Source organism: Pithys albifrons, chromosome 1 (genome assembly GCF_047495875.1).
Source record: "Pithys albifrons albifrons isolate INPA30051 chromosome 1, PitAlb_v1, whole genome shotgun sequence".
Taxonomy (NCBI): Eukaryota; Metazoa; Chordata; class Aves; order Passeriformes; family Thamnophilidae; genus Pithys; species Pithys albifrons.
The window spans coordinates 119,664,454-119,680,865 of record NC_092458.1 but is presented as its reverse complement, the minus strand read 5'-3'; positions in this window follow the sequence as shown (position 1 = coordinate 119,680,865).

Below are 16,412 nucleotides of genomic sequence, written 5' to 3'. Positions count from 1 at the left end.
TTGCATTAAGATAAAGCATAAGAATTCTGTGCACTTCCAGAGGATAAACAAAACCCTAGGTACTGAGGCAGCCTATAAAGTTTTGTGACTACTGAACATAAACAGATTTTGAAAAAAAAATGTTGCAAACCAGACTGAAGAAACTGATGAAGCACAGAAGGTTATTGATGAAGAGATAATGAAATCTTGGTCCCCCAAAAATTGATTTTAAATGGGAATTTAATGGGACCAGAGGGAGTACACCCAAATGCTAACTTTAGCCTAGGGAGACAGATTAGTCTTCCTGTATTTGCTCTTCAGTTTGTTGGGAACAATAAGATCCTACATTCAATCATACTCTATAAGAGCTTAGCTGTAGCCTTTCTCCATCCATTAACTCTAAAAAGTCTAGGAAGGCTGCCCTCCATCAGCAGATACCAGACCCCTCGTACTCCTCACTCATGAGGCCAGTTACAAAGGAACATGTGCCCACTAACTGTGTGTATGACCCTTCACTTACAGCTAAAATTAAGGATCACTCATAGAATTAAACCTGGGATTCCTGCAGCTATCAGTTCTCTTGCATTCAGCATGTTGTCCTATCTTTTTGCTTGAACAGAGAAAGCTGACTGTCTCTGAGACACTACGTTTTATTGTGCTTCTGGCTCCAAAATATGCCTTTTGCAAAAATAGCTGTCCTGGCACTATGAGAGGAAAGGACCAATGGATGCATCTACTTTAGCAACTTACTCTTGGTGACAGGGGCACGTCAGTAGCTTGAAGGGGTTGTTGTGACTCCTCACATCTCCCATACACTTAATTAAGGGGTGTTTGTTCAGATCTGCCTGCATGTCGTGTCTTACTAACCTAAAACAGGAGGGATGTTAATGCTTGGAGATAAAATCCATTCTGTTCCACAGAAGACCTTGAAGAGATCTCAGATCTGAACACAATTTTTTTCAACCATACACTTTAAATGGAGGGAAATTATTAAGCTGTTTTTATGCAATCCTTTCTTAGGCAAGGCTCAGGCCAGCTGTGACACACTGCAGAAGCTGCATGGCTATTAATGTGACAATTCACATCTGGTGTTAAAAATTAATAAATAACTTGTCTGTCAGGGAGTGCAGGCAGCAAGACAGAAGTGAAGTGCTTCTAAATCACCTTTTGTGAAGCACAGATACTGTCACAGTTCTGCAAAAAGTCACACAGTTAACTGCATCCTTTCCTGCCCTCACAGTTCATCTGCCTTCCAACCACAACGAGCCCTAGGACATGATCACCTGTGATAATAAGATGCCATGTCACCTTCAAACCTTTATGAAGTTTTTCAAGCCACTTCCACGCTCCTTGGGAAAGCCCAGATCACTTGTGTAAGTATGGAATTAAAGCATGAACATAATCCCAAAATTACATATACTGAACTATTTTGTATTGCTCCTTGGAATCTTCAAGCTTCAAACCAAATTGAACAAGATAGCCTTTCCTACACTGGGGTTTTCATCTGAAGAGTAGGATAACACAATTTCCCCTTCAGCAAATGTATATCCTTCTGCAACAAGGCATCAAGGCACAGTAGTAGGACTGATTCTGTGTGAATAAACAGAAATTTCTCTAATACTCCTGGAGAAACAGGGAAACAACTCTGAGATTCCAGACACAGTCCATGAAGAGCCCCAACAACACCCATATGAAAGCCGACACCTCTACTTTTTGGTCATACTCTTTCCAGAATCAGTAAATTCATAGAAATGCACACAAGCACAGAGTTACCTATACATTTAAAAAAGTCTAACGTAGGTCTTGTTTCTTATGAAATCTAGAGAGGCACTGCTAGTCCTGATGCATTTCTAGGCCCTTTCTGGACTTGTCCCAGGACCAAGTGACTCCTGACACCAACTTACCATCAAAAGGTGCTCCAGCAGCTGGAATGTGCTGGAGGTGTTGCCATGCTGCCAGTGATGCTCTGGCACAGGCAGCCCAGGGATAAGGTTTGTGAGAAGGAGTACTGCAGGAAAGGGGCAAAAGTGCAAGTTCACGATGTGAGTCAGTGGGTGTCAGCTCTGACTTTAGTGGACCTGGACCTGGACCTGGACCAGCTCAGATGTGGAGGTGGTCAGACCAGCTGGAGGAGTCCCTGGAGAAGCACTGCAGAGACTAGGAAAGCTCAGGTGTAACCAGGCTGTCCAACATGGCTGGATGTCATGGGTGCAGATCTGAGCCCCCACAAGGCATTGATCTCATTCCCATTAGACAGGTGGCCAAGCCACTCTGACAACCCACTAGAGCTCCCAGAGGAAGGTGTCTCAGAAAAAAAGTGTTAGAAATCACACTGCAGAGCTTCCCATTCCTATCCCTGAAAGGATATTCTTAATTTGTTCCTTGCAATTCCGATGTTAATATCTTAAAACACATGGATGGTAGCTATTGTAAGTCTGAAGAGCCTTCTTACCAGACAGAAATCCTGTCAGTGCCTGACCTTCCTGGCGTCTTGCAGCAGAGAGTTCCATGGTTTAATTATCTCCCTTGTGAAAAGACTTTTATTTGATCAGCCTGGAAATTGCTGGTTTTCAATTTACTTGAATTTTTTCAGCCACCAGTGTTACACTAGACAGCATTAATATATCTTTATCATGCTCTCCTTCATTGGTTTCCTTTCTAAGGTGAACAGTCTCAGCACAACCTTTTTCATATGAAAGGTTTTCCATGCCCAAAATAATTTTCATTGCCCTTCTACGAACCTCTTCTAGTTTTCTTTCAGATAGAACAGCTATTACTGTACATACATTTGAGGTAAGTCTGCATTATTTTTCTTATTATTCTCTTTCTATTCCTTATCCATTATGTAAAATTTTCTTTGTTTTTTTTCTGGGCCTCAGTGGTATACTGAGCATGTTGGATACAAATTCTCATCTCTAACCATCCATGGCTGATTTAAAACCCTGTGAATTGTGTATAAAGTGAGAAGAAAAGGGGAGAGGAAGGGAGGAGAGGGGAAGAAGAAGGGGAAGGGGAAGGGCATCTATGTTGTCACAATATTACAATGCTCCCTTTTGGTACTAATGACTGAACCAAATCTTTTAACAATTCCCAAGCTCACTTTGCCATTCTGGGTGAATTTGTTTCTGTAGCCCATCATTGTTGGGGTGTGTAAAACCCTTCCAGGTGCGTACCAGGCTGAAAGGGAGAAAGGAAGTTATGAAAGAAAAGAAGATTACTTAATGCAAAGGAGGTATTATAATGAAATGGTGACTTCCCACATCATATGTAAGTTCAGACCACGGTGGTGTGGTCAGGTACATCTGCATGTGCTTGGGTCAGTAAGTAGAGCTGTCTCTGCTAAACAATCCACACACCACAACACAACAGATTAAAATAAATTCCCATGAGATGTTTACAAAGCCAAAGAATTCACTATATGCACTGTCCCTGTCCCACCTGTTGATCCCACAGTGTTGTGTTTGCCTCAACTCTGTTACACTCCCCATAATTAGAGCCAAGAAACAAAGAGGGAGGCTGCTCAAGAAAGCCAGGAACTGAATTTAGTACCCTGCTCAAGACCAGAGAAATTGCATCTAGAGCCCACAGCTTTCTATTCTGGACACTAACCCCTCCCAAGTGGAACAGACGTATCTTATATGAAGACATGAATGAAACAAAGGTGTTGTCCATGTGATCTAACTGAACTGTGAGAGTATGAGATGAAAGGGAAAATGTAGGTTGGATATTTTTGTACAAGTCCAAACAATATCCATCTGGGAAAAGTAGTAAGAGATTTTCCTGGCAAATCATCTCCTCTAGAACTAGCTTGACTCTCAGCTTGCTGATCTATGAGAACAATGTTTATTTATGGCTCTGTCATAAATGAGGTTGAAATCCATATGTGCTACCAATTTAGTGTATAAGCCAAGGACTGACAGTGTCACCACATTCCACTGGTGAAGTAATGTGCTTTTGCTTTAAATTACCTCAGTTCCTCGGGTAACAATCAGATTGTCAGTGGTACATTAAGTAGCATATTGCTACAAGCCAAGAGGAAGACAGTGTGCACAAATGCAGGGAGAATGTGGGTAAATATCACCACTAATGGCAGCTCAGGGAAAGGACCCCAACTTTGCAGATCTCAGCCAAATGTCAGCTCTCTACAGCTGGGTGAAGCACTGAGGGATGTTTGCAGTGGGAAAAGAACCAGGCACAGGTGTCTGCTCCTTTGCTCACAGGCAGGTCCTGATAACTGTGCCCTGCCCATCCAGCTCAAGCCATAGGAGAAAGGAAAGGGGCTTTTGGTTTGTCAGACATCTTGTTGGCCATTCTTTGATACACTTCCCTTTCCCTCCACCTCATATTCTTTCCTCAAACAGCTTGTGTCTGCCAATAGTAATCTCTGGGCAGCTGATAAGGAGATGGACTGGGAGTTTACAATGCCAAAAGGATAGAAAGAGGAAAAATAGGAAGAGCTAGGTGGTGTCACTAGTATTGTAAAATGGTGCTCTGCACTCACAAAAAGCCATGTGCAATGTCCCCAGCCTGAGGACACTTAAGAGAGGAGCAGGCTTGTTCTGCTGAGAAGGGAGACTGAAAGTTCAACAAAGCTCATTTGGGAGCAAAAATAGTTTAATAATTGGACCAAATAGACTAATGCGTGCCATATTTTCCATCCCTCTGTCAGCACTGAAGGGTAAAGGGGAATCCATCACATCCTCCTTTGGATGCACCCACAGAGGAAATGCAGTGGCCCAAACATCCTGGTGCTGAGCCATATGCAGTCCTTGCCTGCTGGCTGTGCAGGGGCAGGAGAATTGCTCCTCTGTAGAGGAGCCAGTCCTGGAAAACTGGTCTCTCACCATCCCTTGCTGCTAATGCTGAGATTCAGCCAGTGGCCTGAGAAAAGGAGTGGAAAGGATTTTTGGAGTTACTTTCACTTCCTCACCCCTTCAGACTATTTTTACTGTGTTCAGGTTGTCTCACAGGGACAAAACTGAAACTTGCATCTGCCACCAGGAGGTACCAGTATAGTTGCACTACCTTTGTAGGGGAGGCTGCAGGACACTGGAGGCCGAGGTCACTTTTGTTGCCTTTCCCTTGCAGGCTCTACCTGAGGTCAGACACTAAAAGCTCCACCAACTCTTGCAGCAGGAAATACCATGATGATCCACAGATGTCCTTGGTTTCTGAGGCAATCCAGGGTTTAAGTCCCCTCTCTGGGCATCACAAAGGAATCCTCTGAGTTGTTTTTTTGTCCCAGAGTTTAGGAACAGTGTTGCAGGATATATAACAGACCTGTGTTCATTCCACTGGGAAGGTGGCATTTCCTAGTCTTCCCCACTGAAGATACAACCCTTCTGGGGAGCCTGCTGTGCAGAGGAAAGAGACTGGGAGTTAGGAACCACAGTCTTGACATCTGAATATTTGTGTCACATAATCTGATGACACATCATGTATTCTGAGGTCTTTTTTTCCCCCCATTTTGGCATTCCCCATTCTCTTTTAGAAGGGATCCGAGGCGTCTTATCTACCTCAAATGAGTTCTGTGATAACTTCACAAGAGCATTTGAAAAAGGATTCAAGGCACCAGATCACCATTTCCCTATGCCTGGTACAAAGCTCTGGAATTACCTATGCTGTCGAGAAGTGCACTCTTGTGATATCTCCAAAATGCTGCTCAAATTATGTTCTCCATACTTTCACTGGTTTGCTCCTCACAGGTATATCAGCCAAAGCATCTCAAAGGCAGCTGTGAGAATAATTCAGGACCCTCCCATAACCAGTTTACACTTACTTGCTGTAGTAAGGTTTTTACTTCACTTTGCTGTAGCAATGCTTACAATGTCGTTGCAGCATATTTAGGAGGGCATCCCCAAAGCTGCATCCCTCTGGTTGCCAGATGCTCATCTGCACAATGCTCAGCCTCAAAATAGTTTCCTGCTGCCTTCTTTGGCTCACAAGTTGTTCTCTGTTATGATCCATGACTGAATCATGGAATCATTTATGTTGGAAAAGACTCTTAAGATTTGGATGCAGTGAAGATGGGCATTTGTTTAAACAGTCTGACACAGGCTGAGATTTCTTCCCAGCCCTTCACAGCCTTTGTCATTTACCTTGATGCACTCCTACATTTTATTACCCAAGTTGAATTGCTTTAGGTTCAACCATAAAGTACCACCTGCCAGATGGTTTTCAGCATAGGGTTGTCCCTAGAAGCATGTCCTGTTGGTCTTCATGTTGTAAAACAATTGTGTGCAATAACACCAGGCCACAAAGAGCCATGATGGATAACTGGTTGTTAGTTTGAGTTCTCCCAGCTAATTTAGTTCCTCCAGCAGCATGAAGAAAATCCTTTGAAGAAATTTGCTCCAAACAACCAGTGTCCCCTGTTGGCTTTCTTCAATGTTGCAAAGACATTTATTACCCTCTCCTAGAACAAAATACAGTGTCAAATATACAAGGAATGGTTCAAATAGTCATAAAATATATCGGGGCATACTATGGATTTAATTGATTTCAAAGCTTAGATTTAGGAAAATGTTATATGTAGGAACTTTATTTTTCCAAAAGCTTGGCTTAGTTATTTAATATTGATTTTAAGATTATGATAACATACTTTCTATTGATTTCTGTGAGGAAAAATTCATCACTGCAAGAATGTCTGGTTCTATCTGTTGGGTGGGTGAAGATGGGCACAAATCTTTTTGGCTTGGGTCTTTAAAAGCTGCAGTTATGAAGGACCAGAGGAAAGTGGAATGTGGGAGGATGAAGTGGAAGCACTGAGCTTATACACTTCCATGTCTTAAGACAAAGCAAAGTGACCCAGAAAAAAAAGCAGAGACCAGAAAAAAGGCAGAGGCCATTATGGTGTGCTGTGGATTCTGTTAATAAACTGTGGTTGATTGGTCTCCCCTATAGCAGAACAGAAAGTTATACCTTTTGCATACCTTTGCTTCAGTCAACTTGCCAATCTATTTAGCAATTCTACCTTAAAGTATCTGCTGTTGCAAGGTTAAAAATAACCTTATAAAAGAGGTGCCACTTAATTACATTCCTCTGGGCTTGACTTGAATAGTTTGAGTATCACAGTTGTTATTTAATATAAATTGGGACAGCAAGTTTCTGTATTTCTGTTTTTCATAATACATTTCACAGGATGCCAGTTGCATCTGGATTCATAAGAGGTAGCCCCTGATTATGGAAATTAATCTCATTTATCAATAGACTGGCAAATACCACTCAACATGAGTAAAAATAAATATTTTTTTCTTTCCATATTCAAGTGAGTGTAAAGTGAATTAAACAGGGGGTACAATTCAGCAGTGACAGACTAAGCTAAGTCAGGAGAATATTTAGAGTTCCAGAGCCAAATACATTGATAGAAAATCAAGATTACTTTAAAAAGCTGAAATATTCAAAGGACAGAAATGCCCAGATTATGCATTCTAGCAACTTCATCCCTACTCTGCACTATGTAAATGGGCATATAGGAAAAGAAAAACTTGAGCATATTGTGATAGAACATCATGCTTTTTAGTCCACTCATTCCTTAAAGGAAAAGATTCTATTAGAACTCACTGTAAACCAAACTAAATGAAACCAAACCAAACCAAACTAGCTGATTTATCTTAGTTTAGAGCTGCTTTTCTTCACCAGAGGACAAAAATAGAGCATGCCATGTTTCTACTTGTATATGTCTTTACAGAAGGACTAAGTGGACACTGCTCATATTAAATTCACCTGTTGCCTTTGGAGACTGCAGGCACAGCACTATTTTCTACTGTATTTTTAAGCTGAGAAATAAAATCAAGGTATCACCTTGTGACATGTTGGCTTGGGTACATGTTTACTGCAGCGCTTTTCTCCATGTAATATATTAGACTTGCTCACGTATCCCACCATTCCCTGTGGTAGGGAAGTTAATGAAACTGTTCCATTAACCTATGAAGTACAAGTCAGAGTTCTGGGGGGTTTGTTTCTCTGTCTCCCAGGCCATACATGGCTATTTGACAACTAGAGCAGTATCAGAACACTGATCATTAGCACTGGCAGGTCCTCCAAAGGTTTATGATCAGTTTTCTAAAGCAAATATCACTGTTACTTATATTGATTTCAAATGTCATCGAAATCCAGTCTATGACTCTTTAAGATCTGAAGGTTAAACTTTATGCCAATGTCTAGAAATCTTGATAGCAGTAGCACAAGTGTGAGCAGAATGAGTTAAGACCATCAGGGACTCCTGAGCAAATCAGCAAGGGAGACTCCAAGGGCACTCAGCACTTGGACAAGAAAAGGCTTAAAGAAGCCATATTCTCCCACAGCTCCATTTCAGTTAAAAGGCTTATTGGCAGTCAAAAACCAAGACTATTCACAGAGCTGAGAAAATTGTAAAGCTCTCCTAGTTTCTTTCTACCAGAGAAGCCTGACCCCAAGCCCGTTGCCTTCAAGGAAGGAGTCCCACCAACCTTCATGAGTTCTGGCTGATGCTGCAAATGACTTAAGGGCTACACAACATTAACTGCCAGGAGAAAACATCAGTCTGTTAAAGTCTGTCCTCATGAACCCAGAAAATATCAACCAATTTACAAGTAGCTAATATCAGCATATTCTCAAAAATCCAATTAGTGGATGTAACCTTGAATTTTACCCTTTTGTCCAAAAATACATCTTGCTCCTTTTCACAGTGGGTTTGCACCCTACCCCCTCCCCAACACACAAACTTCACTGGCTGACTTTTCCCATCCATTTCAAATTGTAGGCTCTTTCCTGTGAAGCAATTTTAACTGAATTACCTGTGCACCCACCCATCCCATCCCAATTTTAGTCCACAGCATCTTGTTTTCAAATTAGTTGCTATCTTAAACAGCTTAGTGCCTTCAATCTGTTCATTTCAGGATTTCATTTACCTCCCTGACAATCTCCCATTTTACCTCATTTCTTCCTCTGCCTGCAAAGGCCAGCACAGGATAATCCCTCCTCATAACTCAAAGCCCAAACCTCTAGAGTACTAAAGATTTTCTTTCATAACACCTTTTCAATTTCAAACCTCTAAGCAATTTTACTGGTACCTAGAATAGTATATAATATTTATATTTTCCATATTTCAGTGCAGAAAAATAACCTTTACTTATTTATGGTGCATACCACTCAAGGAAATTTGGGGTGTTTCTTTCATAGCTGCAGCTCTGTGATTGTTGCAAAAAGCATACACAGGTAACATTTTGCTAATTGCTATTTCAGTAGACCATTTTGAATTCACACTGGGACAAATCTGGTTCTCTGAACATTCCTTCCCCCAATCTCTTCTTCCTCCTGCTTTTTACTTTTTATGCACAAACGTCTATAGCTCCATCCAGACAAACCTGCTTTGTCCTCTGCAAGCCCCAGAGACAATAAGTGCTGATTGCAAGTAAGATATCTGCTTGAAATGAATCATTCGTTCTACTCATTTAGTCCTTTTCTCTTCTTAGGTGAAAAATCAAAGTCCTCTCACATATGATTCACAATGGATGAAATTCACTGCTGAGCAGCCCAGCCCAAAGGCTGTGCAATGCAGAATTGCCTTTAAAGTGTTGTTTTGAAGGTTTCTGAGAGCTCAGGGAAGTGAAATGTCACTGTGCCAGCCCTTCTGCTCAGGGATGAATTTCACTTTGTGAACAGTCTAGGAGACCAGTTTGATTTTTATCATGTGCTTGTTGTTTGAAACTACTCAAAACATGGTTCATGCCTATGTATTCCATAGGTACACTGCCAAATCAGCAGCAAAAAATGCAGAAACACTGTTAGGCAGGGCTTGTCTCCTCAAAGGGCTTGATTATTGATTTATTCATAGATAATTATCAGGGATAGTGGCTTTTAGTTGTAAATGCTGCACTTTGCTGTGGGTACTATAGACACAGGTCCCTTTCTTATTTCTCTTTCTTGATGGAATGATTCCCAAATCTACTGCAGGTTTTAAAACTGAATCCTTCTAGAAAGACTTACATTTCTAGAAATGTAAAGATTCTTAACATTTTTGTCATTCCTAATGTTTTTCAAGCTATTAACTTCAGTGGAATTCTGAAAAGTGAATAAAAAGGGCACCAACTTAAACCCAGAGAACTGATTCACATAAATGTTTTTAGTTCATCCGCCTATTTTGCATGAACAAACAGAAGATCCTCTGCACAGATATAGCTGCAGGAATGTTACTGCTTTGCACATTGTTCTTCCCATCCACTCCATGCTCGCTTTATTGTTAAGATGGCAACTGCTTGAACGTTTCAGTATCCTATCCAAGCTCACAATTTTCTCTTTCAGGCAAATAAAGTCATTATCTAGGAACAGTGCTGAAAGAAAAAGATCCCAACAGTGCAAGCCAGGGTTAGGGCTGAGTACACAGGACAGCAGTGAGAGCAGACAGCCCTGAAGCTGAGTGTCACAGTGCAAGTGGAAGGAGAGAGGTCAGGGAGAGCAGCAGCCTAAGGATTTTTTTATTCTTTCCATGTAAATGTATGGAGAGTAGGCATTTTTCCTCAAGATAACAAGCAGGATAAAATCTAAATGGGAAAAAATTTGGAATTTTTCTGCTCACAGCTCCCTTATCAATGTTTGCTAATACTGAGCTGTAAGGAGCACTAAACAGTTCATATCATTATTATCTATTAAGACAGTTTTCACAAATCAGGACGGACTTTAAAACTGCCCACGTCCATTAAAAATGTTGCAAGGCCTTCCACAGAGAACATTGTGTATTTTTATTCCAGCATACCCAAAGAGGGATGTTTGTGTTGGGTTGTGGGTGGCGGGTTTCCCTCAGCCTTTTTTGCCTTTCTTCAGGTCAAGAGCAGCTCCCAGACAGCAGTTTTGCAAGCCCTCCTTTTTTATGAGCCAGAGATGGTTATTGGTGTGGAGCAGGTCCATCCCTACCCGTGATGTTCAGCTGTCCTTGCAGGCTCTGTGGCTGGTCCCCGTGGCCAGGGCTGGGCTCTGGGTGCCTCCTCCCTGAGGCTGTGGGGCAGAGTTGCCTCAGCCCTGCTCATGAAATGAATGCTCTACCACATTTCTTGGGTGGGACAGATGCTGGATTCTGAGGCAATCTTTGCTTTTATAGCCACACAATTCCCAGCCCTGATGTGAATGACTCATTCATACAGTGAATCTTTCATAGAGTTTTTGTGTGGCTCTCTGACATCAGCAAATGTTTATGGGATAAGTCCCTTCCTTTGGTATTAACACACTCTGCAAAGCAGGGTTATCCCTACTCTTATTTTTGTGAGAGATGACTTGCGGACTTCTCCACCCATTGCTCCATCAGCCAGGTAGATGCTCTGTACTGGAGGGAACACTTTTGGTTATTCCCTTCAGTGTCTTCTCCTTTTTGTCCACTTGTTATCTTAAATTCTGCCTCACCATGAGAATACCAAGCACCATCCAATAAATTTGAAGTATTTTATACATGCTATATCCCCTCCTCCTTAGTATCAAGCTCAGTTTCCTTCAGGAAAAAGATCCAATATACCAGTGGTACAATGGAAGGCATTTGATGTGGCAAACAGAGTTCAGCAAAATTGAATCTTACAAAAATATGGATTATTAATGCCTGGGAAACTCAGTCTGAAAATAGTTTTGCAACCAAAACCTCACACTGCTCTCATCAAACTTTGTTCTACAGACACCACTTCTGTGCTGCAGGGGTAGGGGTGGCAGGACCACGCCCTCCATGGCAGAGGGTTCCAAAGCAATGAGGTAGGGAGCACTCCAGTGTGACACCAGCCCCACTTCAAAGCACACACAGCACAAAGACACATCCACACACTGCTATAAGGGCATTAATATTCCTACTGTACCCCAGACTGCAGGCTGCAAATGGATGTCAAGTTGTGGGAAGGCAGCCTCCCCCTTGATGACAGGTGCGAGAGAGCCAGACTGGCTTGTGTAGGGATAAAAAGAAAGATGGTGTTTTCTTAGAGATGAAATGGAGGTTCACCATCCATTTTCTTAATGAAGATTGGACAAAATTCTCTTCACAACAGACAGCAAACAGCCTATAGCAGCCTATAGCAGCCTCCCTGCAGCATAGTCTTTGATACCTGCAGACTAAACTTGGAATGATGGCACTGAGTAACAGTTTTCCTTTTCATTTGTGATATTCAAACAATTTCCTATCTCTTGTGATTTGGGGGAATTTTCTCTGTGTTAGAGAAATTGCCATTTCAAAACTGTCAGTGAAGCTGAAAAAAATGAGCTAGTTTTGCCCCTCTATTTTTGTTTCCAGGAATCAGGTATTGCAACCAGCAGACTCCTGGTCAATGCTGTGTCTTGGTTTGCTGTGATGCAGCAGTTCCTTGTAGGTAGCTGCAAGTAAAACTTTTAGGTAAAATTACTTGTATAGAGCTAGAACTTGATCAAGACTCCCTGTAAAACCAATAACGATTGATTTTAGACTTCAGTTGGTGTCACTCAATTTATCACTGTTCTTAGTGTTCACTTTATAGCAATATGGTATATTTAAAAGCACCTGGTATGAATTTCCCAGGTTAACTATGAACTACTTTTTGCAACATTTTGATACACACTACTTTTAGAATAGCCAGAAGAATACTGAAAATATTTGTTTGTTCTCTGTATTGATTTCTGCAATAAACAAGTCAGTGAAAGCTGATGAAGGAGTTCATATACACTACGTATGAGTTATAGACACTTCCAACATTTTTCTTTCTAACTCACACCTCAATAACATTACAGAAAATGTATTGTGTCAGTTTCATTAGTCTTTGCCTTCTCCTTGCAGAAATATTATGGAGATATTGATTTTACCAAATTAAAATATAATCCAAATCTCTGGCTATATGAATTTATCCATACTTTTTTTTCGAGTGCACTGGTTTTCTAACTATCATCAATTTTGTCCCTTGACCTGTACTTCAAACACATATAAAAATGATCTATTGGTTTCTTCTGTGAGTGGTTGTTTACAGACACGTTATTGTCTCTAGAGCCTGTAGTTTGACTAACTCTTATTAGGCTGTTTGGGCCTCAGCTCCACAAGTCTGATGCCTGCTGCTAAAAGGGGGATTGTTCATTTTCTGGCAGTAAATAATGAAATGAAACAAATACAATCTGTAATAGAATCAAATGCGAGTACAATGAGTCCACAATTCAATTTGGATTTAATATAGTTGCTTAATCCTGTTAAGGGGTTCCCTCATGAGAAAGATTATTTAGCAGCCCAGAGCACAGCTCAAAAAGTGAGGAGAGGCAGCTAAAGCTGAATTTGTGGTGCAGGAGGAGATGAGAGGGGTCAATAAGCTTTTGCACATTGTCACACGGCTAAATCTGATGGCTCCTTCTGGACAGACTGGATGTTGCTGAAGGGAGTTCATGGAGGGCATGGATAATGTAAAAATTACTAGTGTAGGAGATAAATTCATGTTTTCTGAAAATTATCTGAAAGATCTAAGGGGCTGGGAGATGTATTGCATCTATTTGTTTGAATACACTTAACACTTTTTGTTTTGCTGTGATGAAAGTACCTCACAAGAAGCCAAACTTATCATTATATGAAGCAAAAGAAGATTCATTTGTGGGAGAAACAAGAAGAGAGAAACCTCAGAAATTAGTTGCCACTATACAGAATTGGAATTAATTTTTGTGGAACCATTGTTTCATTTAGGAATAATTAAGTCTTGCAAGAGACAACAAGAAACCCATGCAGTTATATAACAAATTCTGGTTTTTTTCAAAATACAGTTCTTAAACAAAAGCCACATTTTTCCTGCAGAAAAAGCACATATTTTTTTGCAGGCATAGAAGGTCTTCCACCAGAATTCACTGTAGGGAACAGGTGGCATCTTATCACTCCAGGAAGATAAGGACTTACTGTGCCCATAAAACAGGCTATGGATCTAGCTAGGAGGAAATTATCTGGATTGTTAGCAACAGGATGTGGAAAAACACATCTCTACTTTAGTGGCTGGGACTGCAGTAAAAAGAAATCCTAGATCACTAAAACCAGCCCCTTGCTATATCACACCTGTTATCCTACAAAGCTTTTGTTATTTCTGTCTCCCTTCAGAATGACTCCTCATATGAGAGATATCAGACAAGAAATATTTGCCACCAAGTCCTAGAAATGCAAGTTCCTTTCTGCCCTTCAACACTTGATGTATTCCCACTTCTCCTCTTTAGAAACAAACCCTCCTGAATCACCCAGCTAGTCACATTCTTCAAAGTTTTACTAAACTTTATTTGCAGTAAAAGGCACTAGAAGAACAGTCCTTGTCCAGTTCATTTGTATCCACTTTGCTGGGACAGTGATTTTCAATCTTTTTTTTTTTTTTTTACTGAACACTAAAACATTCCCTAGACATGTAAGGCTCCTCTGTGGTGATAATAAATCCATTGGCAGTCCAGTTTTTTACTTATTTTCTGTGGCTGTCTTGTAAGTAGTCTTTTTGTGTCTAGAGGTTCTATGAATTGTGCACTGAAAATAACTGAACTCTGCTGATTTCTACCTCTGGCTTTCTTGATGTGGCAGTACTTAAATGGTGTGGTTGTAAGGTGAACTTGCGAAGTGAAAGCTCATTCCCTGCTCCTCAATACCCAAAATAAGGAAAGTTGTCTCTCCTCCGTGTAAGTAAGTGATGAGCAGAGCATTCATTAACAAGCAGGTATGGCCCAGGAGCAGACTGTGATCTTCGTTACCTGTGCACCTCTGAACTGTCTCAATGAGATCATGGCTGGTGCTCTAAGTGTTCCAAATGCAATTCTTGATTGTGGTGCAACACTATTCATGGTACAACTGACTTTTTCACTCAGTGTGCCTGCTGCTTTGAGCAGATTGCCTGGCCATGGAGTGAGTTGGATTCCTACCTTGGATCCTGTTATCGGGGACCTGTAAAGGCCTTCAACCTCTTAGACACTCCAATTAGATGCCTAATGTTGAACTTGGTGAATTCTTGTCCATTTCCACTGCATGTCAGACAAACTCTCCACTTAAGGCCAGGTCTGCTGCTGCAATAGCCTTATTTTTATCCTGTGCCTTTCTTCTGATTTCAGTGGGTGATGGTGTCATATATCTAGAGTGGAAGATGACAAAACTGGTCCACAGAATCAGAGGTAAGTTACCAGGAAAGTCACACAGTTACAACCATTTTATTCCAGGTATGCATTACCATCAAACCTCAAGAAGCCACTTCTGCAATGCCATTTTTCAGAGTAAAGTCATTGGTCAGAGCCTCTTAATTTTATACTGTGTGTTGGTGAGAAGGTATAGATGAAAGGAACTGCATCCTTCAGCCTGGAGAGGTCATGGTAGAGCTGCATTTTGGGACCTTGTGTACTCAGGTGACCTGATCCTCAACCAAGTTAAGAGCTCAACAGAATTACAACATTACCATTGCATTGAAGCATTTAGATAGCAACATAAATGTACATACTGATTTAGAGAATACAGATAGACATATTCTCTGCCCTAAAGACCTTAAAATCTGAATAATGAAGTAAAATTACAACCAGCACTTAACCTATTGAATATCTCCCATTGCACAGCAGACCCTTGGCTACTTTAATAATAGGGTTGTATCACCTAATCTCATACACAGAATATTTAGTGCTGAATTAAAGAATTGTAGATACTGAGTGGTTAATACCATTTTCTATGCTTCTTCAGTGTTCCTCAGTGTTCCTCTTCTTCAGACTTTTTTATCTGACTGCCAACTAGACGCAGCCCTACTGAGCTTGTCAGATCATGGTCCAGGCTCTCAGCCAAGTGGAAGCAAAATTTCAATCCGTGTTTCCAGTTGTCAGAGAGGGTGGATTGATCTAATTGCTCTTGTTCCTCAGCTAGAACTGGTTTACTTATGGGTGATTTTGTGTAGAATGTGCCACATTATAGAGCATTTAGTCTTATTACTTTCCTATATGTCATTTGGTATCACCACTAGAAGAGGGTAGAACAGAAGTAAATGGATTGTAGAAGGCTGGAGATTTCAACGTCTGATCTAAGAGAATATTAGGAAACTGCCACTTGCCTTTGCATTTTATATGATATATATACACTGAAATAATTTCAATGTGTACTTCTGGATTAAGAAGTATACTTACTCTCAGACATGCAAATACAGCTTTCTTGTTTGTTATTGTGAATGAAGTACAAATATTGAGAAATATCAAAAATCATCAGTTCTCCAACCAAAGAAAGATGTTTGTGGTTTTAAGATTGCAAGAAAATGGAACAGCTTCTTTCTGACTCTTCTGTCTTACTTTCCAGGGGAACAAAACACTCATCTCTTTTTTAGCAGCAAGGCAGTGATCTGTCCCAGCCCTTTGTGTCATCTCCTTTATAGAGGACACCAAACACCTACAAAGAATCTCTTCCTCTGGGGTGACAAAGCCATTTCTGATGCCAGCTCAGATGTTGTCTTTAAGAGAGAAGATAATGCTGTTTCTGAATGTTTCCAGATTGC